This window comes from Sus scrofa, chromosome 8 (assembly GCF_000003025.6).
Source record: "Sus scrofa isolate TJ Tabasco breed Duroc chromosome 8, Sscrofa11.1, whole genome shotgun sequence".
Lineage (NCBI taxonomy): Eukaryota > Metazoa > Chordata > Mammalia > Artiodactyla > Suidae > Sus > Sus scrofa.
In genome coordinates, this window is record NC_010450.4 from 7,829,474 (window position 1) to 7,852,017 (window position 22,544).

Here is a 22,544-nt window from a genome sequence, read left to right on the forward strand (position 1 = left end):
AACAAACTCCTGGAAATATTAAACGATTAGAATAAAGTTTCTGAACAAAAGTTAATACACAAAAGTAATGCTTCCCTAAATACCAACAATAAACAAGTGAAATTTGAAATTAAAAACACAATACCATTTATATTAGTATCCAAGAACGAGAACAGATCATTCACAGAATGAGAGCAAATACTTGAAAATTATATGCCTGATAAATAATTTATATTTAGAATATATAAAAATTCTTAATGGTCAAAAATAAAAATTATAATGAGAAGTAACTCTGAATAAAGATTTCTTCAAAGAAAATGAAATGTACAAATGGCCAAAAAGCATATGAAAGGAACTCAAAATCAGTAACCATTAGGAAAAAACAAACCTGAACCACAATGACATACCACTTAACACCCATCTAAGATGTTAATAATGAAAATAAAAACTGAGAGAATAGCAAGTGTTGGCAAGGAAGTGGAGAAGATATAGATCTTCCTAATGAGTTTGAGATTTATTTTAGGGATAACGAAAATGTTCTTAAATTGTTAATAATGCTTCCACATCATTGAACACATACTTGGCATCTGATGGGCTTTAAACGTACATATGTGCTTGTTAAAATATTTAATGACTGTGACCTAGACTGGGTGATAGGGCATCTGGTTCTAATTTGAATGTCCCAACAAGCACACTTTGGGTATTCAGAAAAGCAAAAAGAAACACAAATTTTCTTAACCTCCGTTTTTTAATATGCAAAATAAAATTGCTCTTGTGTAATCCATTTAAGGTTTTTAGCTCAAAATTTAATGAATTAAACATGAAATATCATTTTATTCATATATATATAGCTGACCACATATTTTACATTCTAATACATTGCTGTAAGAATGGACTGTTTGCAAAAAATGAAAAAATGCAGACCAGGGAAATGATACAAATTGGCAAAAATCAAATCTTGTCAAAGCCAGTCATCAGGATCATAGGGTTTAAGTTCCAGGAGGATCCTTGTGTCTGTCTGGATTATTCAGAAGATGTATACTAAAATCTTTCTACCTAAGGTGTACACTGTTCATCTAAGTCACATCAGATGTTATGGGCTGACTATTCATGTCTTTCAAAATTTATACATTGAGGCTCTAAACCACAAAGTGAAGATATGGGGAGGTAGAGCTTTTGGGAAGGATTTAGGATTAGGCTAGGTGATGAGGATGGGACCTCTTAATGGGATTAGTGGCCTGAGATTAGAACCTGAAGAGAAGGTGGCATCTCTCTTTCCATGCACCTGCACAGAGGAAAGGACACTGAGCACACAGGAAGAGGGTCCTCACCCAAATCTTGCTGGCACCCTGATCTCAAACTCCCAGCCCCCAGAACTGTAAGAAATAAATGTCATTAGAGTAAAGCACCCGGTTGATGATACACCCAATTGTTGTAACGGCTTGACCTAAGACAGAACATTTAGAGAAGTAAAATAAGCCTGAGAATATGTCACTCTGATGTGTACAAATACATGAATACTGGGTCGATCAGCAAAGAACACAGGACTTGGATCCTAGCAGCATGTGGACTTTTGACTATATTATGGGAAAGTAATCAGGAAGTGATCATACACACGTTCTTATGGAAAAGACACTCATCTAAGTGAGCTTGGGCTGCCTAATATAACAAATACCACAGACTGGGTCTTTTAAGGTCATTTAAACAACAGAATTTTATTTCCTCACTGTTATGGAAGACTTTCCTGCAGAGAGCTGACTTCTCACTATGTCCTTATGTGGCTAAGAGAGCAAGCGCAGGTGTCTCTTCCTCTGCTTATAAGGCAAAACCCTATAAAACTAGGGCCCCTAATTTAGAAACTAATTTAAACATTTTTGGGGTCTTTTTAGGGTCGCACCCACGGCTTTTGGAAGTTCCCACACTAGGGGTCAATTCAGAGCTACAGCAGCCAGTCTATGCCAAAGCCATAGCTACATGGGATCCCAGCCACATCTGTAACCTACACTGCAACTCACAGCAATGCCAGATCCTTAACCCACTGAGTGAGGCCACAGATTGAATCTATGTCCCATGGCTACTAGTCGGGTTTGTTACTGCTGAGCCACAAGGGGAACTCCAGAGCCTAGTTTAAACTTTATCACAACTTCATGGGTCTTTTCTCCAAATACAGTGGCATTGGAGATTAAGGCTTCAACATATGCATTTAAGGGCATAAAACAATTCAAACTATAACGCTTCATTCCTCACTCTTTCAGGATTATCAGGAAGTTATTCTTTTTAAAAAGCACAAATTTTTAAGGAAGTTACTTTCTTTCTAAAAGTCTTCCATTGTTCCCTCTTAGACTAGTACTTCCTTTGTGTTGTGAGTAAATACGCTTCATAAGGTATAAAAGAAGAGATCCAGTGCTATCTATTCTGACAACACAGCCTTACTGCTCTTTCTTTTTTTTTTTTTTGTCTTTTTGCCTTTTCTTGGGCCGCACCCAAGGCATATGGAGGTTCCCAGGCTAGGGGTCTAATCGGAGCTGTAGCCGCCAGCCTATACAACAGCCACTGCAACACGGAACACAGGATCCGAGCCGCCTCTGCGACCTACACCACAGCTCACAGCAACACTGGATCCTTAACCCACTGAGTGAGGCCACGGATCGAACCTGCAACTTCATGGTCCCTGGTCAGATTCATTAACCACTGTGCCGCGACGGGAACTCCAGCTCTTTTCTTGAGTGTGGTCTGAACAGGCTGGTGTAAGTAGGGCCACCAGGTTCTCCTAGACCATCTTAATGCAAATGAGAAAAACAAAACAAAACAAAAACTTTTCCTCTGAGGACACAGCTCCACAGTGAGCCCATACCTCGAGAAGCAAGTTTCAGGCTGAATTTTATCCCCCATTCATCCACCTCTAGGTATGCATGCAGTTGGCAAAACTTATACCAGCTTTATGGACCACACCTAGATGTAGATATTTCACTCAAGCTTCGTCTGAGCTTGTCCAAGAAATATCCCTCAACATTAAAAGGACTAAGGGGGTGAGAACTATAGCATGTTATCACACTGCATCTGTATTGTTCTTTTTCTTTCCCTACGGTGTTAGTTACACTATGCCACTGCTGTTCAACTGCACGTGCTTACTCATCACGTTATTTCTGCTCTCAGAGGCCATCTCTCCTCATCCCCAAACACACACAGCAAACACTCGTATAAATCAACAGCCACACACACACACACACACACACACACACTCATGTAAACACATACCTTTTTATCCTGTATTTCTGTCCTCTATACTGCCTTCGGTATCAAATATTAGCTCTAGCTCACCAAGTTGAAGTTTATTGCTTTCATAATAAAGGCTAAATTCTGTTGTTTTGTTCTTTGTCTACCTAACTTCACTTCTAAGACACAAAAAAATCACTCTAGACTGTAGTTCTCTAACTCTTCATCCCAAATGTCTGAAACTTCGGTGTTGATGCCTCCTCTCATCCTATCCCATTCTGACAAAAAGGCAATGGTTTTCAGTGAATGATAACTAGGCACCATCATTGTTCGTATTGGTTATCTCACTTGATACTTAAATGATCAAACAAGGTGGCATTATCATTCTGCGTTTACAGATCAGGATCTGAGGCTCAAGAAGGTCTCTCTGTTAAGGATCCTATAGCTAGGGAGCTCAACAAATTATTTTTTATTCCTTCAAACCTCCAGTCCATTTTCCAACATTAATCTCACATCTAAGGAGCTCATGGTAGAACTACATGTGGTCAAATAAAAATTACAACCAAGTCAATCTAGCTTACACATATATATACACATACATAGAATTTTATGGCATTAAAATAGGCATAAACAATTCATAGCAATAATTGTAATTAATACTGCATCTGCACCCACCACATTCCTGATCCCAACATTAAAAATAGATAAAAACAATGGACTGATTGCATATCGAATCTATCATAATTAAACTCAAATCTCCATCATTTTTCTTTGTCTTGATTTGATACTCTACCTTTCTACCCCAGTTTTGCTGATCCTTTTAAAGCTGTGAGCTTTATACTGATTCTCTCTGCGCAAGTTTTTATCTACAAAGTCATGACTACAACACTGAAATTAAGAGGAAATATACTTTATTTTATTCACATATACCAGAAATTGGTACAAATACAGAGCTGGATAAGTAGTGGGAAATAACAAATGCTTCCAAAAATAATTTGTATGGGAAGAAAGAGCTTGAATATTCTGAATTAAATTTGGTTATTACAAACAGAATGTATAAAGCCTTCTCCCAAGTTCATATACTAAAATCCTAACCCTCGAGGTGATGGTAGGATGTGGGGCCTTAGGGGATGATTAAGTCATTAGAGTAGGGTCCCAATAAATGGGATTAGTGTCCTTAAAAACGGAACCCAAGAGGAGTTCCTGTCATAGCTCAACGGGTTAAGAACCAGACTAGTAGCCCTGAGAATGTGGGTTTGATCCCTGCCCTCACTCAAGGGGTTAAGGATCTGGTGCTGCAGCCCCGATTCGACCCCTAGCCTGGGAATTTCCATATGCCACAAGTGTGGTCGTTAAAAAAAAAAAAAAAAAAAAAGACCTGAGAGAATTCTCTCACCACTTCTATCATGTGACGACACAGTAAGAAGTTACTGTCTATGAATCAGAAAGTGGGCCTTACTGGACTGAATGGGCCAGTGCCTTGATCTTGGACTTCCCAGTCTCCAGAACTGTGAGAGGTAAGTGTTGGTTGTTAAAGTCAGTCCAAATAGACTAAGACGTGGATAGTGTACTGGAAAGCTGAAAGGAAAAAAAAAAAATGTGGCAAAAAAGACGATTCTTACTGAATGTTGAATCTAATGTGTGTTTGAACACGTGTGGTTATTGAGATCTTCTTGAAACCACCCTCTTCAGAGAGGTCAGATATTTCGGGAACTGTTTTATTGACCGAGTGTAAACCTGACTCTGGAAAACATCTCTGAATTGTATCTCTGGAAGTCACAGAGAACAACTGCTAGACCCTTGCATGCAGTAATTCATAGATAATAAGGATAAAGCATGCAGTCGTGGGATGACTTATTGTCGGAATTGGTATGTTGGAACAGCATCTCCATTCATGACTCCCCAGTCAGTAGAGGAAAAAAAGACCACTAGCTGTTTCATTCTCTTTTCCTGCACAGTAGTTGGATTCACCTCTTGTTATGTTTCTCCCCAGGCCTTGTCCTGAAGTCACACTCCACAAGGAGATCACTATCTCTGTCCTCTTCCACTGTGTGCCAGAAAGAGTACAGTGTCCTTAGCCTGGAGTGCCCTTCTCAGCAGTCCTGGATAGCCAAAGTGTATTCATTTTTAAAAGCTCACTCCATTTTATTTTATTTTGTCGTTTTAGGGCTGCACCCATGGCATATGGAGGTTCCCAGTCTAGTGGGAGCTGCAGCTGCCAGCATCCACCACAGCCATAGCAACAGGAGATCGGAGCTGCGTCTGCGACGTACACCACAGCTCACAGGCAACACCAGATCCTTAACCCACTGAGCAAGGCCAGGGATCAAACCTAAATCTTCATAGGTACTAGTCAGGTTTGTTACAACTGAGCCACAACAGGAACTCTGTAAAAATCTCACTTTATATAAATATCATCTAATAGGCAATAAAACATAAAAGGAAGGATTTTAGAGTCAGATGGAATTCAAGTTTGCCACTTACTACCCCTAAAATGTAGAGCAAATTATGTATTTTCTCTAAGATAATAAGCCCTCTGGCTTAGATTTAATTTCCTCTATTCGTCTCTACATATAATCTCCCTTTAGGAAATGCCACACTGTCCCATGCCTTTGAACAGTATTAATAAGTTGAAAACCCAAATTTGTATCTTCAAGACCAACATCTTGAGCTTCATGTATGCCCACCTGTCTACTGGGCATCTTCAGCTTTATGTTTCAAATAACATACCCAAATGGAATGATTAATAACTCCTGTACCATATTTTTTAAAAAAGTGAAACAAATGTATAATTGCTATTTTCTCAGGTTTTTTTTTTTTTTTATCAGTAAATGAAACTTTCATGAATCTAATTGCTTACACAGCAGAGCCACGGTTTATCCTTTCTTCCTCCTCTGTGTCCAGTCTAGTGCCGATCCTGTTCTGGAAAACTACCGAGTTGCATATCCATCTCCGACACCCCTAACCTGTACAAATTTACATCATCTTCCTTCCGGGTTACCTCAACAGGATCTTAGTTTTCCCTGCTTCGATTCTTGCCATCTGTTGCCTATTTTCCAGAGAATGATAGCCAAATAATTTTTTAAAATCATTAAAAGCTTTCAGTGCCTTCCCATTATTCTTGGCATGAAAGATAAGTTATTTGCCATGACATACAACGTTTGTAGGGTCTGGCCCTACCCATCATCTGTCTAAACGCGCCCCCACCACACTCTCCTATGTACTTGCTTCAGTCACTTCTTTTGCTTTTCTAGGTCTTTGCCCCTGCTTCTCCCTCTAGAATACTCTTCTGAAGAATCTTCCCATAACTGGCTTATTTTCAACCTTCCATGTTTAACACAATTAACAAACTGCTGAATACCTATTTTTAAACTTTTTATGATGTGTTTGCACCACTGGAATAACAGTAGGGTGAGAATAGAGGTCTTACATGTTCTGTTCACAGATATATCCCAAGTGCCAACTATAAGGCCTGGCAAACAGCAGATTCCCAACATCCAGTATCCCAGATCCGGGTAAGAATTTGGACTTGAGTGGATATGTGAATTACAGCGCTGTCCCTGCCAATGAGGAAAATGACCATTGTAAGTTAAGTGAGATAATGTTTCATAGTAAACCAGTTTAGGGTTTATCTTGTCTTCTATTTCACTCCTGAGTGCATGACAGTTTCTGGTACAATATGAGTACTTGATATAATCCGGACACATTTTTTTTTTTAAACTAGAAAAGAATTGTGCTTTGTTTCTAAAATTACACCATGTCTGAACATAAAACTGTTCAAGTCCTAGTCTCCACAGAATTTTTATCATATTTAAAAGACGTCTAATTTTAGCCATATTTCTAAATGGCATCATTTTTGTTGGCTTTAATTTTAAAACCCAAATCTTGCAATAAGCAGAGAAGGAACTCAATTAAGCATAGCCCCTAGTGCAAATATTTAATTCCATTCTCATCACTCTGTCATTAATAGGGCAATCACCCGGAAATGGGGGGGTGGATCATCAGCACACTGAATAATAATTGCGAAATGATGAAGAAAAGAAGATATTGAAAGAACATTAGAGTTTGGGAATCAGCGTTCATATCCACTAGTTACAGTTCATTTTTTAAAAAGTCTTCTCTGCCAGGATCCACAATTCTTAGACTAGAAAAGATGAACACAGTTCTCTTATCTGTTAAAAAAAGATTATAAAATTAAGAGCCCTGTAAAAATGAATAAGTAAAGTTGAAAAGCATTAAGCAATTTAGTGCGCAGCATTAATTGCTCATTCTTTATAATCATTCATAGAATTAAAGTAATTAAGCAATGATGGTAATCCTTAGCTTCTATACATTATTCTTGTGCTTTTCTCCAGTATAAATTAATTACATCAAAAGGATAATCTCTTTTGATTCACAGAGGTAGATAAAGTACTTACTACTTAAATATTTTAAACAGAACATGAAGCCGACCCAAGGAGAGGAAGATAAACCCCTATGATGTGGGGTTGATCTCTATCCCACTTTTCCTATTTAATCTTCTTTACAAAATTATAAGTCAGATTTAGAACCCTTTTATACATGTGGGACTCAAAATGCTTTAAAAGACTCATCTAAAGCTACACAGCTTGTTAGGAGGCAAGGCTGGGGTCAATTTATATGGAATTTGAGAAGTATTGAGTCGGGAACCATGTTGAGCTGATAGATTAAGCATTTTCTAGGCATAGTCTCCTAAAACTCTCCCCAGTACCCTGCAGCTTGTAGAATCTTACTCTGCAAGAAAAAGGTCCATAGCGGTAGTTCCTGTCGTGGCACAGTGGTTAACGAATCTGACTAGGAACCATGAGGCTGCGGGTTCGATCCCTGGCCTTGCTCAGTGGGTTAAGGATCCAGCGTTGCTGTGAGCTGTGGTGTAGGTCGCAGATGCGGCTTGGATCTGGCGTTGTTGTGGCTCTGGTGTAGGCTGGCAGCTGTAGCTCCATATGCCACGGGAGTGGCCCTAGAAATGGCAAAAAGACCAAAAAAAATTAATTAATTAAAAAAGAAAGAAAAGGTTCGTAGCATTATTATTCCACAGACAAGGAAGATTAAGGCTTAGGGAGTCCAGGCTGTCTTCCCGGGATCACGCAGGTCACATAGTGGAGATGGAGTCATCAGGTCAAGATCGCACGCGGTATGGGCTCCAGACCCCTGTTCTTGGTAGCTCAGGTTGTGATCACAGTAAGAAAAAAGGTTTCAAAGAGGATGGTCCAAGTTCGAATCCTTCCATGACTTGTCAGCTCTGTGGGATGCTGTGCCCATCTTTTCATCTCCCTCAGTTTATTTCCTTACCTGCAAAAATGAAGAAAATAAACACTCTTCATCCTGAGGATCATTGAGAAGATGAAAAGAGACAATGTGTCCAAAGCTCTTAGCCTGGTGCCTGTCTGCTACCAATGCTCAGTACATGTGAGTAACTATTACACCTCAAGTCGAAGTCTTCACTGCTTCCTCAAGCCCAGGGTTACAGAGTAAGGATGTGACCTCAATAAAACACCTCCTGGAGTCAAGCTTAGCAATCCTTTAGGAACCATAAAATTGCCTTTTTATCAGTTGGTATCATTCAGTCATTCTTATCTGCCTTGTCTTTGAACTGTCCTTGAGACACAAAAAAATGCCGCAAGAAACAGGAGAACTAGCTCCCGAAGTTCTTACTAAAGACACTGGAATAGTCTTAGAGCCCCTGGAAATAGCCCAAGAGACACAGACGTGAGCAGAGCTGAGGAACCCAGTCAGCACATGGGCAAGATGGAGCTGGCCCCGAATTAGAACAATCAAAAGTGGCATGTTCTGGAAAAGTTTGACACCGCACCAGAGATAGGAGAGGTTTTGACAGTTTTTCACTAACAGCCTTGGGTTATTTTGAACTTTTGCTCCAGCTGGTCTGTGGGGAGGCGATGAAGAAAGCAAGTGTTTATTCTCAGAGGCTCCTCTCTCTGAGGTGAGTCTTACAGGCACTGACATAAAAGAAAGCTGATGGGGCTGGCAGCACCCCTGACCACAGTGACAAAGGGGACTCCTCAGAAGGCTGGGGAGGGGAAGGAGAGTGAAAAGAGGACCCCAGGACTGTGCATGTCCTGTCTGTCCCTCAGCCACCATCCTGGTTCAAAGCACCATGACCTCAGGTCTGCACTGCAACACCTTACACTGGGCCTCCTAGCTTCCAGAATTGCAACCACCATTGCAACTAATCACACTTACAAAGCACACATCAGAGGAGGCTACTGCCTTGAACTTTCCTGTTGAAGGGCCTTCCATGGAAAATCCCATGAATTTTAGGATGGGCACCTAAAGAGTCCGTATGACCCAGAAGGATTGACAAATTCTTCTCGCCTCATCCGAGTGCTCCTTCGATTTATTCCAGATGTGGTGTTATACATTCTGCTACTAGACAATTCCAGCTCCCTCTTGGAACAGGGCTTTCACAATAGGCCATTTCCTTTGTGTGAAAAGCACATCACCCTTGCTTTCCCTGTTGAGGCCTCTTCACCCTCTCTTCTCAAAGAATAACGTGGCAATATGTAAGAAAGTTTCTTTGTGAAGAACCCCACTGGGAGTTAGGAGAGGGGCCCCATTACATTCTGTTCCCTGCACTGTGCCTTTCTGTAAAATCATTTAGGATGAGGGTTCACCTATCAGAGTCTAAGCCCAAAAATAAAGATCCAAAGAAACAGCTGGGGTTTCAAAGAAAAAAAACCAAACATATATATATATATATATATATATATATATATATATATATATATGTATATATATATATATATGAGATTAATGGAGGAACTGAGAAACAGGACAGCAGTAGATGAGGCAACCCAGATATCATCACCATCATGGAACCCTAGATGGGGGGGACAAGGAGAAGAGGTGGTTTCACTTCACAGAGGAGATGCAACCACTGCCCCAAAGCCCTGTTCTCTCTTCTCCTGGCCTTCTAAACTCATGCTACTGGCTCCCATCAGCCAAACTGAACCAGAAGCCTACAGGGCTAGGCACCCTCTAACATACAGCCGACCAGGGGAGAGACAAAGTCTGGATGCGAGGGAGCCAAGGCCCGTTATTAGCAGAGACTATTATAAATATTCATGTTCATTATTGATTTATTTAGTATCGGTTTCTTCACCTATGGAGCTTGCCAGGGGCTATGCCGATATGTGTCCACCATGATATTCTCACTTGCACAAACCAGTTGTTGAGTGAACAGTTTTGAAGTATCCGTGTGTTCATTCACTAGGTATCGAGTGAACTACTACACACCAGAGACAGTGCACAAAGCAGACCTCATTCCTGCCCTGGTGGGTCTTACAGGTTGGAGGAGGGTGAGAGACAAACGGTAAGTAATTTCATGAAAAGAATAGGTCAGATGGTAAAATGTGCCATGGACAAAAGGAAAAAAGAAGAATGGCAAAGGGCATTCTCAATGTAGGCAGGGTATGGAAGTTCCAGGCAGACGTGGAAGAGTGCCCAGAGGGTAACGACAGAGCAAAGGAGGGGGACAGTTGATGGGTTCAGGGAAGTGGTCTGGGGAGAGGAGGTGATGAAGGGAGATTACTTTGGGTCTTGCAACCATTTTTACTTTGAATGAGAAGGGAAGGCGTTGATGGCATAAATTGTGCCCATGAACGAATAAACACTGGGTTGGTGCCTGACCCTAGGGGAATCCTGAAAGTTATGGGAAAGCTCAGCTCAGCCCAGCTCACTCATCCATTAAATCTTAGATTTGTTGATGCCTCCCCAGCTTATGCACTGAGACCCAAACATTCAAAAATATTTGCCGAGAGGGCTAAAGAGAAAAGGCATCTCCTGATGATCTAGGAGGACCAGGAGAAGAGCTATGAGAAGAGAGAGGAAACTAACAACTTGTATTGTGCACTGTGTGGTTTTCCATCCACTAATTTTTGAACTTTACTGCATCACTGACAACAATGTACTATCCTCAGTTTTCAGGTTAGAATATGGAGGTCCAGTAAGCTTATGTGACCTGTCTGTTGGAACTTAGAACTACTGGGTAATTATCATTAAACACTCTGTATTATATTTGACTCTCTACTGTATCTTACTGAATTTTGGCAATACCTTTTTGTACTTGGAGATGAGGCAACCAAAGAGAAAGATTAAAAACAGAATTTTATAAAAGAATACAAATCAGGAAACATCAGAAGGGGGAAAAAAAGAAAATAGTATAACTCTATTAACAGTGTTTCAAGTTTTTAGGTCAATTCACCAAAAACTAATACTTATTTTGAATAAAATATATGAAGTACCTGTACTGCACCCACAAACAGTATCTGCTAGTATTCTTGTAGTCATAATTAAATGCTGACTCTATGGGGTGTATATGATAAACTGTTAATTCAGATGCTTCAAAGTTAAGAACTATTATGCCCATTTTATATATGAAGAAATGCGGATGAAGAGAGGTTAAATAGCTTTTCTAGGCTCACAGGGCTAGAAAGTAAATCAGGAATTTTAATCTGATATCCATAAGACCTCGTGAAACTGCCCAAATCAGATGAAAGGGGTAGTGGGAGGTCCAGGAGATCAGAAGAGGCAGATATTAAGATTGGACAGTGGGGAATTTTTTCCAAGGAGCAGGACTTTAACTACCATAACCATCAAATTCTCCATGGATTCTTTGCTGCTGGGATATTGGCATCCTCTTCCTCATCATCCATTGTCCTACCTTCTTCTCAGTGAAGGAAAACGTGGCCTTCTCACATGTTCATGTTCGAGGACTCAGTAATCATTGCCAATGTTCAGTATCTGCGCTAATGCACAAGTTTCCCAGAAAGAGTGAGCATGCATTTGTCATTCTTGTCAAGGGCTTTCCTATTTCCTAGCATTATTTTTCCTGGGCTATAATGTCCTTAGACAGGGCTTCAATCCACTCTTGTATTAAAAGGAAATGATAGCATCCACAGAATTATTATGAGGATCATACATGACATAATATTTAAGAGAGTTTATTTAATATGAGGCATTGGTCTAAACACCTTTGTACTTTTTAGTCCATTTGATTTACCGATCCTTTTGCTGCAGAGGCAAAGCAAAGTTAAATAAATTCTCTAGAGGCAAAGAGCTAGTGAGCCCATAGTTGGTATTCAAAACCAGGAGTTTGACTCTTATGTCCTTGCTCTTTACTGCTTGGCAATGTTGCCTCTTTGTAAATAGAAACAACACATGTAAAGTGTCCTTATACTGGAATCACTTCATGAGACATAAATTTTGAGAATTGGGCTTCTCTCAATAGATGAACATCCTAGGCTTTACCTAAAGACCTTTTGAAACTCTCTTGTTTTAGCCATGTTTGCCATTTGATCTTAGACATTTTAAGTCACTTGCCCCTTCTGAGCACCATTATTTTAAGTTTAACTTAATTATTCTCATCCGTAAAAGAGAGTTAATAATACTGACAATGCCATGGAAGATGATACTCAAATTGAATGTTTTTAAGTTAAAATACTTTGAGACAATATTTTATTAATAGTATAATACACATCAATTTCTTCTTGTTCAAACTTATAATTCCTACTTATTATCCCCATTATGGTGAAGCCAAGATCAAGTCATGACAATCCCTCCTCCAAAGATCTTCGATTTTTTTTCTTAATAAATAACTACACATTCTCCACCTGCCATTCAAACTCCTCCATGGCCTGATTTCAAACCGCTTTTCAACTGTATCACTTTTACTCTTCCCCTGGGTTTTAGTCTAACATAACCCCCAGTATATCATTTACATGTTCCTTCCTGCTGATCTTTGATCTCACTATTTCTTCCAGCTGGATGGATTTAACTTTTTTCCTTCCTTGTCCAAATTCAATATGGTATTACAACTGAGCGTGTGGATTCTCTAGATCTGAATAGGTTCAAATGCCCGCTCTTCTGCTCTCCAGTTTTGCAACTGACTACATGACACTAACATCATATAGCTTCAGTCCTGCTATGGTCTGATGTTTTGCCCCTCCAAAACTCATATGTTACAATTTTAATGCTTTTTGTGATGGTGTTAGGAGGTGGGGGGGGGGCTTTGGGGTAATTGGATCATGAGGGTGGATCCCTCATAAATGGGATCGGTGCCCTTAAAAACGAACCCCACAAAACTCCCTTGCCTCTGTACCATGTGAAGATACAACCAAAAGTCTGTGACCCAGAAGAGGGCTCTCACGTGACCATGCTGGCACCTCAGTTTCAAACTTCCATTCTCCATAACCGTGAGATGTAAATATTTGTTGTTTAAGAGTCACCCAGTCTCCGGTATTTTGTTTCAGCAGTCAAATGAACAAAGCCAAGTGTCTTCACTTATAAAATGAGCATGTATTCACGGGGCTTTTATGAAAATTAAATTATATTGTCAATACAACAGACTTAGAGTATTGTTTTGCACATAATAGATGCTAAATAATTAGTTAAAACAATGATAATAATTATGATCATTATTTGAGATCCAGCTCTTATTTAATGGACCAGTTCATGATAACATTTTAGCATGATTGCTCCCTTTCATGGTATCTCACAGAAATTTCTTGGTGTTCACTCCACGGTGCATTGGGTTAAGAATCCAACTGAAGTAGCTTGCTGTGGAGGCATGAGTTCAATCCCCAGCCCAGTGCAGTGGGTTAAGGATCTGTTGTTGCCACAGCTGCAGTTCAGATTCAATCTCTGGCCTGGGAACTTCCATATGGTTGTGGGTGAGGCCAAAAAAATTCTGTATGACTTTTTTTGGCACTGAAGATCCCTGACTAGGGATTACACAGATACATTGCTGATATCTTTAGTGTTAGTAAATTATTCAGTGAATCAGTCAGCAATAGTCATTTGGGGACACCTACTATATGGTTGATATTTTGGGCAATGAGGATACAACAGAGATTAAAAGGGACAAAATCCCTGCTTATGACTTAAAATAAGCTCCATGGGACAGCCTAGCCAACTTCTAAATTGTGAGAAGCAGTTAGCTATATGGAGATCTGTGAGAAGCTCATACAATGTAGAGAGTTAGCAAGTGCAAATGTTCAGAATCAAATCTAGCTTGGAATGTTTGTATGATAGAAAAACATTTTCTAGCGTGGTAGCATGGGGTGAGTAGGATGGAGATTAGTGGGGGGCGGTTAGGAGAGACAAATGGACAAGATGATGATGGCATTCCTAGTCAGAGTGACGATTTTGGATTTTATTCCAATGGGAAGCCATTAAAGGGCTTTGTGTGGGAAAAAAAAATAAGTAGATTTACAATGAGATAATGTTCCTCTGGCTAGTGGGTGCCAACTAGCTTAGAGAATCTGGAAGACATGAAGAGACTATCTCAACACTTCTGATGCGAAATAGCTATGGCTTGCCCTTGGTACTAACGCTAGGCTTTACAAATACATGATTTGTCATTTTCTCTATGAGATTGTAATGCAATATTTGTTACTTTTTCATTTGCCCCCCAAGGCAACTAGCACTCAGCCTTGGGCACATAGTAGGTGTGAATACTTACTTATAAATGAAGTAATATATGATGAGGAAGTTAAAACTGGAAAATACAGGTGAAAACAAGCAAGACACCTGCTCTATCTTAAGATCAAAATATTCAAGAGACAGAAGGAAAAACAAGCCACTCAGTAACTCTTAACTGCTTCTATTTTTATCACTGCAAAAATTTATGCACATCAAACATAAAATGCGCTTGTCAGCAAATCTATCACATTTTCAACTTTTTCACAGAGCAGCTGATGTATAAAGCAGTTGGTTGTGTGCCACAAAGACTTTTAAATGACTGACTTTTGGCAAAGGCCAGGAAAATAATCGCATGAACCCTGCTGTCTTCCAAAGATCAAGTCTGCTTCATGCCAGCTTGGAGAGAAAATTAAATATATAGCCAGATATTCGATATTCTCTAGGAAGTCTGAATTTAGGAAGAAAATATCCTGGGGTGAAGATACAGAAATCCACATTTCAGCTCATTATATTTTCTCCCAAAGGGTTCCTCCTTTGTGTTCACTGTTGCCTGGTGGTTAAAAACACAGTTTGGGTGTCAGTGGCCTGAATGCCACTTACTTCCTCCTTGACCTTGACCAAGTTAATTGGCTTCTCTGAGCCTCAGGTTCACAATACATATGTAAAACTGATAAAATATTTATTGTAATGATAATAGCTAACATTTGTTTAGTGTATGCTCTATTCCAAATGCCATTCTAATACTTTACATGAGTTAACTCTTTTATAGTTATAACAATTTTATTAGAGTACTTATATCATGCCACATTTCAAAACTGAGATTGTGGTACTAAAGCAGGAGGTGGGGGCTTCATCACCTGTCCAAGGCCTCATACCTAGTAGGGTCTAGACCATAAGCCATGATTTATGGATTAAGATGCTGAGGTATTACCTGCTGACCAATTACTGACTTCATGAGAGATGCAGACTACATGATTCTTACAAAGATTTAATAAGAAAAAAAAAATCAGACCTGTACCTAGTATAGAACTGATATTTAGTAGCTATTAGTTTTTAATATATTAGGAACAAGAATAAAACACATCGATGTAGGCAGACAAAGCAAAACCTTCATGTGTATTTTTAACAAATATTTATGGAATACCTAGTATATGACAGGCATTGTTTTGGTGTTTTTCTACATCAGAACCAAAAGACATAAAGATGCCACCTGTTGCATGGCTGGCATTCTAGTGGAGGAGGGAGGATCGCACAGTAAATAATAATTATAATAAATAAATCAATAAATCTGTCATATGTCCAGACGCCACAAGAGCTATAGGGGAAAAAATAAAGGGGGAATGGATAAAGACAGTCCTGAATGCCATGTTTGTGGTGAGTGACTGTTAGTTTGAAATTGTATACAGGGTCATTGAAGCCAGCCTCATTGCCTGGGTCTACTTTTGAAACTGAGCAGGGCTCTGTGGGGCTGCTGGGCACAAAAGCCTTTCGACTTCCCCCATCTTTTGTTTTTAAGAAATAGGTCTCATCCAGTCTCCATGATCTTCCCTGAGGGCATGTTCAAACTGCTGCCAACCAGGGAGGAGAGGGGATGCAGACACAAGGGAAGAGTAGTCAAGGAACAATAGTGCAGCCTTGGGGCAGTGTCCTGGTTCCTCCTCAAGAAAGATATATATGTGTATACACATACACACATACGCCATGTGATATCACTTATATGTGGAATCCAAAATATGGCACAAATGAGCCTATCTACAGAATAGAAACAAACAGAACAGAGAACAGACTTGTAGTTGCCAAGGGGGAAGGGGGGAAGTGGGATGAACTGGGAATTTGGGGTTAGTAGATGCAAACTATTGCTTTCGGAGTGGATAAGCAAAGAGGTCCCGCTCTAGAGAACTTGGAACTATATCCAGTCATTTGTGATGGAACATGATGAAAAATAACATGAGAAAAAAAATGTACGTATATGTATAACTGGGTCACTTTGTTGTGCAGCAGAAATTGTCATGACATTGTAAATCAACTATATTAAATTTTAAAAAAATCAAGAAAAACTCTGTCTTTGAGCTCTTCTGCAGAACTCAACCCCCAAACAAATGAAAAATGTTAGCTACTTGTCGAAGGAAAGAAAGGAGGACCCCCAGAACCACTCCCAGATCTCCAGCTTCGAAGAACGCAAGCTTGCATCTAGCCTGATCCTTATCTGTGGCCCTATTTTCCGCTCCCCAAACTCTAAGACCCATTCCTTGTCTCTCCCAACGGAGGGCATAGTCCTTAGGGCATTAGCCTGCTGTGGTCTTCTTTTTCTGGCAAAGCCATAAAAGCTCTTCTTTTCTCCTTCACCCAAAACACTTATCTCCACATTTCTATTTGGCACTGGTGCACAAAGGTCAAGTCTCAGCAACAATTTGAGCAGAGGCTGATGAAGATAAGAAAACTTGGCATTTAGATACCTGCAGGAAAACTGTTCCTGGGAGAAGAATCGGCCAGGACACAAAGGCCTTAGGAGAGGGTGTTGGAAGGGAAGAAAGCCGAGGCGTCTAAAATGGAGTGAGGCAAGAACAGCAGTAGCTGGTCAAGTAGGTGAGATGACCAGGAGCCAGTCAGGTAGCATTTAAGCCCTTTGGCTGATATTTTTAGTAAACTGAATCCGAGCAGGACCACCCTGTGGGGCCCTCCAGGACACAAAAGCCTTGGTTTCTTGTCTGTGGGAAAAAAAAAGTTTTAGCCTCCTAGGCTCTCCTTGAGTTCCAAAGGCAGATTTAAGCCGTTACGAATTAAGGCAGTGAGGGGGTGCAGAAACAAAGGAAAAACAGTCAAGAAACAATGGTGTCGAGGTAAAGCAGGTTCCTCCTCTAGGAATGTACGTAACAATCTAATACCATCTCCAAGTTCTGCCAAAACTAAGGCCTCCACCCAGGTGGAGGATGGTAACTTCAGCCTGAGCACAGGCACTGGACCCCAGACTGCTGGGAACCAGAAGGCTGATGGTTGAGATTCCTGGACCAAGCTGCTACCTCTCTACCATCCAATCAGAAGAAGATCCCTTGCCTTGCAACCCTCCCCACAAACGTTGCTCTCAAATTTTCCCCCAAACCCGTGGGGAGTTCTTTTGGGTCTTTTGCGCATGACCCTCCCTGTTGTCTTGCTCATCCCTGCAGTAAACCTTTCTCCACTCCAAACTGATGCTGTGGTTTGATCTCACTGTGTGTCAGGTACATGAACTTGGGGTTGGCAACAAAGTGAGAAGCCCTGTCAAGGTTTGGGGCAAGGAAATGGCACCATCTGGCTGCTGTGTTGAGAATAGACTGCTGGGGGGGCAAGAGTGAAAGCCAGGAGACCACTTAGACCAGTGTTTGAAGTAATCCACTGAGAGACGACAGCGGCTGGGACCAGAGAGCCAGCCCTGGAAGCAGCGTGCAATGGCAGAAATCTGGGTGTGTTTATAATATGGTGCTAAAAGGAATTCCTGGAGAATTGAATATAGGGTGAGAGACCACAGTCAGTGGTGACACTAAAGGTTTTGGTCTGAGCATCTGGAAGTAAGGGGTTGTCATGATCCGAGATAGGCTAGATGTTGAGCATATTTGGGGGAACCCCTGATCTTTTCCCTTCCACACCATATCTAATCAGTCGTTATCCATAAAAACAAGAAAACTCATGAAAACAACCAAAATATTAAAAGCATCAAACATTCCCTTAAAGCCTGTTACGTTCTTTTGCTTGACTAAGAATTTTATTTGAATGACCTGATGCAATGCTAATAATAAATCACATAGATTTATCATCTACATGTTAGAGATGGAGGGCCCGTGAGATACAGAAACTTGCTCAAGGTAACACAGGTGTTTTCTAACCAAGTTGGGATATAACACCAACCATGTCAATTCCAAAGTCTAGAAGCTTGACAGCTATGCTAAATAAATGTGCATATATAATCCTTTTACATGTTGCTGAATTCCTTCTGCTATTGCTTCAGTTCATACCCCTTCACCATCCTTGACAAAGCTAGTGTAATAGTCTCTCATCGAATATCCCTACCTCTAACTTTGCCATTCTGCATATAACTAGAACAGAGATCTTTATAAAAATCTCTAAATTAATTCAACCATTCCTTCATTCAAATCCTTCAATGCTTCCATCTTACCTACAGAATAAAATAAAACTGCCTGACCAATTTACTCAGACCCTGTGGCTGATACAGTCAGCTGCTCACATAACAACCAGCCCTTCCCATTCTTGCAAAGAATATCTTCCTTTTGGTGATGTGCCCAGGCCCCTGGAACTAAGCTTGATCAGTCAGTGGTAGTCATGGTTACCTCATTAGTAGCTACCTGCGACTAGTCTGAGGGTGAGTGGGTAGGCCTGCTCTTGCTAACAACAGTAGAATTGTTAGATAAAATACATGGTGGCTGGTTAAACCCTAATTTCAGATAAATAACAGTTTTTAAAAAATTAAGTTTATTTATTTTTATATTTTTAGGCTGCCTCTGTGGCACATGGAAGTTCCCAGGTTAGGGGTCGAATTGGAGCTACAGCTGCTGCCCACAGCCACAGCCACAGCAACACAAATCCAAGACACATCTGCAACCTACACCACAGTTCATGGCAGAGCCAGATTCTTAACCCACCAAGCTGGACCAGGGATCAAACCCCCATTCTCATGGACACCAGTCAGGTTCTTAACATGTTGAGCCACAATGGGAACTCCATTTTTATTGTTTAGGATAAATGTCCCAAATATTATATTAAACATGGTTTATTATTTAACTGAAGTTCATATTTGACTATCTTGTACTTTTATTTTCTAAATTTGGCAACTGTAAACAAAAGGAGAAATCTATTAGAGGCTTATGGAAATATTTTATCTCCTTTACCAAAAAAAAAAATATATATATATATATATATGAGATTGAAAAGAGTCCATTTACTCCCACTCTTGCCCTTCACATGCAGGGACGCTGTTCTAGGACAATTTAATGATGCTTGTTGCTATGGCAGCCATCTTGCAATAATGAGGGAAAAACCCAAGAGAATGTCAAACATTTGAACCCAGTGCCCTAATGTCTTTGAGCTATTGAACCAGATCTGAAACTACTTACTTCCAGACACTAATTAGAAGCCCGTGTCACTTAAAGCCCTATTAGGTTAGCTGTCTTTTACTTGCCACTGATGACAACTTAAATGATGAAGATCGTATATGATTTAGGCTCTATTTATTTCTTTGTCCCACTTTCGCTGTTGCAAACTATGGGGTTGTACTTTCTAGTCTTTTTAAACAATGTGTAGTCCCTGAACATGCTATGTTCACACACTAGGTTTTTATAAAAGGTAAAGTATGCTTCTCTCCCCTGACATCTGTCTTGATCCCTCTGATTATTCGCCACATGTCACTCATTCTTTAAAATTATTATCAAAGGGGAATTTTTCATTCCTGGATTTATTTACAAAGCCATTAACTCATTCAACACATACTTAAACACATACAATAGTTTAGTCAGTGTGATAGGTGTTAAGAATAAAGAGTGAACAATATACGACACTGCTATTGCTCTCAGTAAGATCCCCAGTCTGGGTGGGGTACCCAGATTTCAGAGAAACAATCATGTCATGATTTATTTAAGTTCAGTGATGAAAAGTCTTAAAACAGAAAAATAGAGGATGTAAGAGAACAAATCAGAGTTAACTTAAAACGAATTGGAAGAGGGGTCAGAGTTTCTCTGAAGAAGGAGCCTTATGCAAACAAGCTAAGGGAGGCAGGGGAGGACTTGCCACAAGCCAAGGAATGTGGGCAACCTCTTGAGACTGGAAAAGGCACAGAGGTGCATTCTCACCCAGAGCCTCCAGAAAGAACACAGCCCTGCCAAGACCTTGACTTCAGCTTCCTGAGACCCCTTTCAAACTCCTGACCCCCAGAACTGCAAGGTAATACATTTGCGTTGTTTTGAGTTTCTAAGTTGGTGCTAATTTGTTACAGCAGCAATAAGAAACTAATACCATGGATATGAGCTGAGTCCATTCCACAGAATAATAGGAAGGGCCACTGGGAAGAGCAGAAAGACGATGCACTATCTGCACGGCCCCAGGAGTCCTTCACAGGGTTTAAAGTAGAGATGACATGACTGTATGGAAAACAGATCAGAAGAGCACATGAGTGGATCCAAGTACACCTGTTACAAATTCAATAGCATGGTCCATGCCAGAGGCGACGGGTATAGGACCAAGCTGTGGCAGTGGTGGCAGAGAGAGGTGGTCACAGTGAAAGCTATTTAAGGACTATATTAACTGAATTTAGAGAAGGAATATGGATGTGTGGTATAATGGAAAAGAGGGTACTATTTTTGATTCCCAGTTTCCTGCCTCAAACAAAGGGGTGAATGAAATTACTATTTGTGGAAAAAGAGAAAGCTTAGGACCGGATTTAGCCTAGAGGCTTAGGGGAGATCATGAGATAAACTCTATTAAACATTGAAAACGCTGGGAAATCGCTTAGGGAAAATGTTCAGCAGGTACCTTGTAAGTGGGTCTGAATGTTAGAAGAACAATCAAGTCTGGGACTGTATATTTGACAAACAAACTTGAGATCATGGTCACACCCATGAAGAGAATAGAGATTGAGAAGAAACTCAAGATTGAATACATCAACATTTTCAAATCATGTAACGGTGTTCTTGTTGTGGCTTAGTGGGTTAAGAGCCTAAGTAGTATCCATGAGGATGCAAGTTCAATCCCTGACCTTGCTCATTGGTCTAAGGATCCTGCATTGCCATGAGCTGCAGTATAGGTCACAGGCTCAGATGTGGTGTTGCTGTCACTGTGGCTTAGGCTGGAGGCTGCAGTTTCTATTTGACCTCTAGCCTGGGAACTTCTGTATGCTGCAGGGGCACTCCTAGAAAGACAAAAAGACAAAAAAAAAAAAAAATCATGTAGAATAGGTTTAGACACACTGCAGCCCAAGGGAAATCCAGAATGCTGATGGTTTTGTAGATAAAACTGTATTGGCATACAGTAACATAGTAACATTCTTTTATTTTTAAACATCTTATCCATGACTGCTTGCCCTGCAATTGAAGAACTGAGTCGTTACAACTGGGACCTTAGAGCTTACAAAACCTAAAATGTTTATATGACCCTTTACAGAAAAATCTACCAAGCACTGATGTAGACGAGGAATTTAAAAAAGAGAATTTAGAGATATTCAATAATAAAAGAAACCCCTTTGTAACTCTTTTACTGATAGCTACTTCAGAATTGTTTTCCCTTCCTCATTTCCCCATTTTCCTTTTTTCTCTCTCCTTCTTTTTTTTTTTTTTTTCTTTTTTTCTACTGTGACATGCAGCAGCTTGATATGGGATCTCACTTCCCAGACCAGAGATTGAATACAGGTTGCAGCTGTGAAAGTGCTGAATCCTAACCACTAGACCACCAGGGAACTGCCTTATTTCCCTGTTTTCAAAGTGTTTTCAAATACCCCAGTATTTATCACTGTATTCTAATTGCCCTGTTACTCATCGACCAAGACTGCATCAGCTTTAGGTCGGAATCCACAGAGCCTCACGCAGTGCCCGCATCACATTGTAAATGCTTTGGCCGTTTGCTTATTGAATGAAGTCACATGGCAAGGTTAGTCATAATAAATCAATAAATCCTTATTTAGTCAAGGATTTTTAGGAAGCCTGCCTTTCTTGAGTGATGACAAGAGAGAATTTAATGGGGCTCATCCTCAGTTTCAGTATAAGATAAAGTATCCAGTGCTACAAATAATTTGTTTAATAATAACAAAGAAAGATTACACAGACCTTCTCCTGACTGTTTGTGATTGTGACCTTCTGCAAACCAGCCTCCAGGTCAACTGGTAAAGAAGCCAGGCTTTAGGGAAGCTCTCTAAC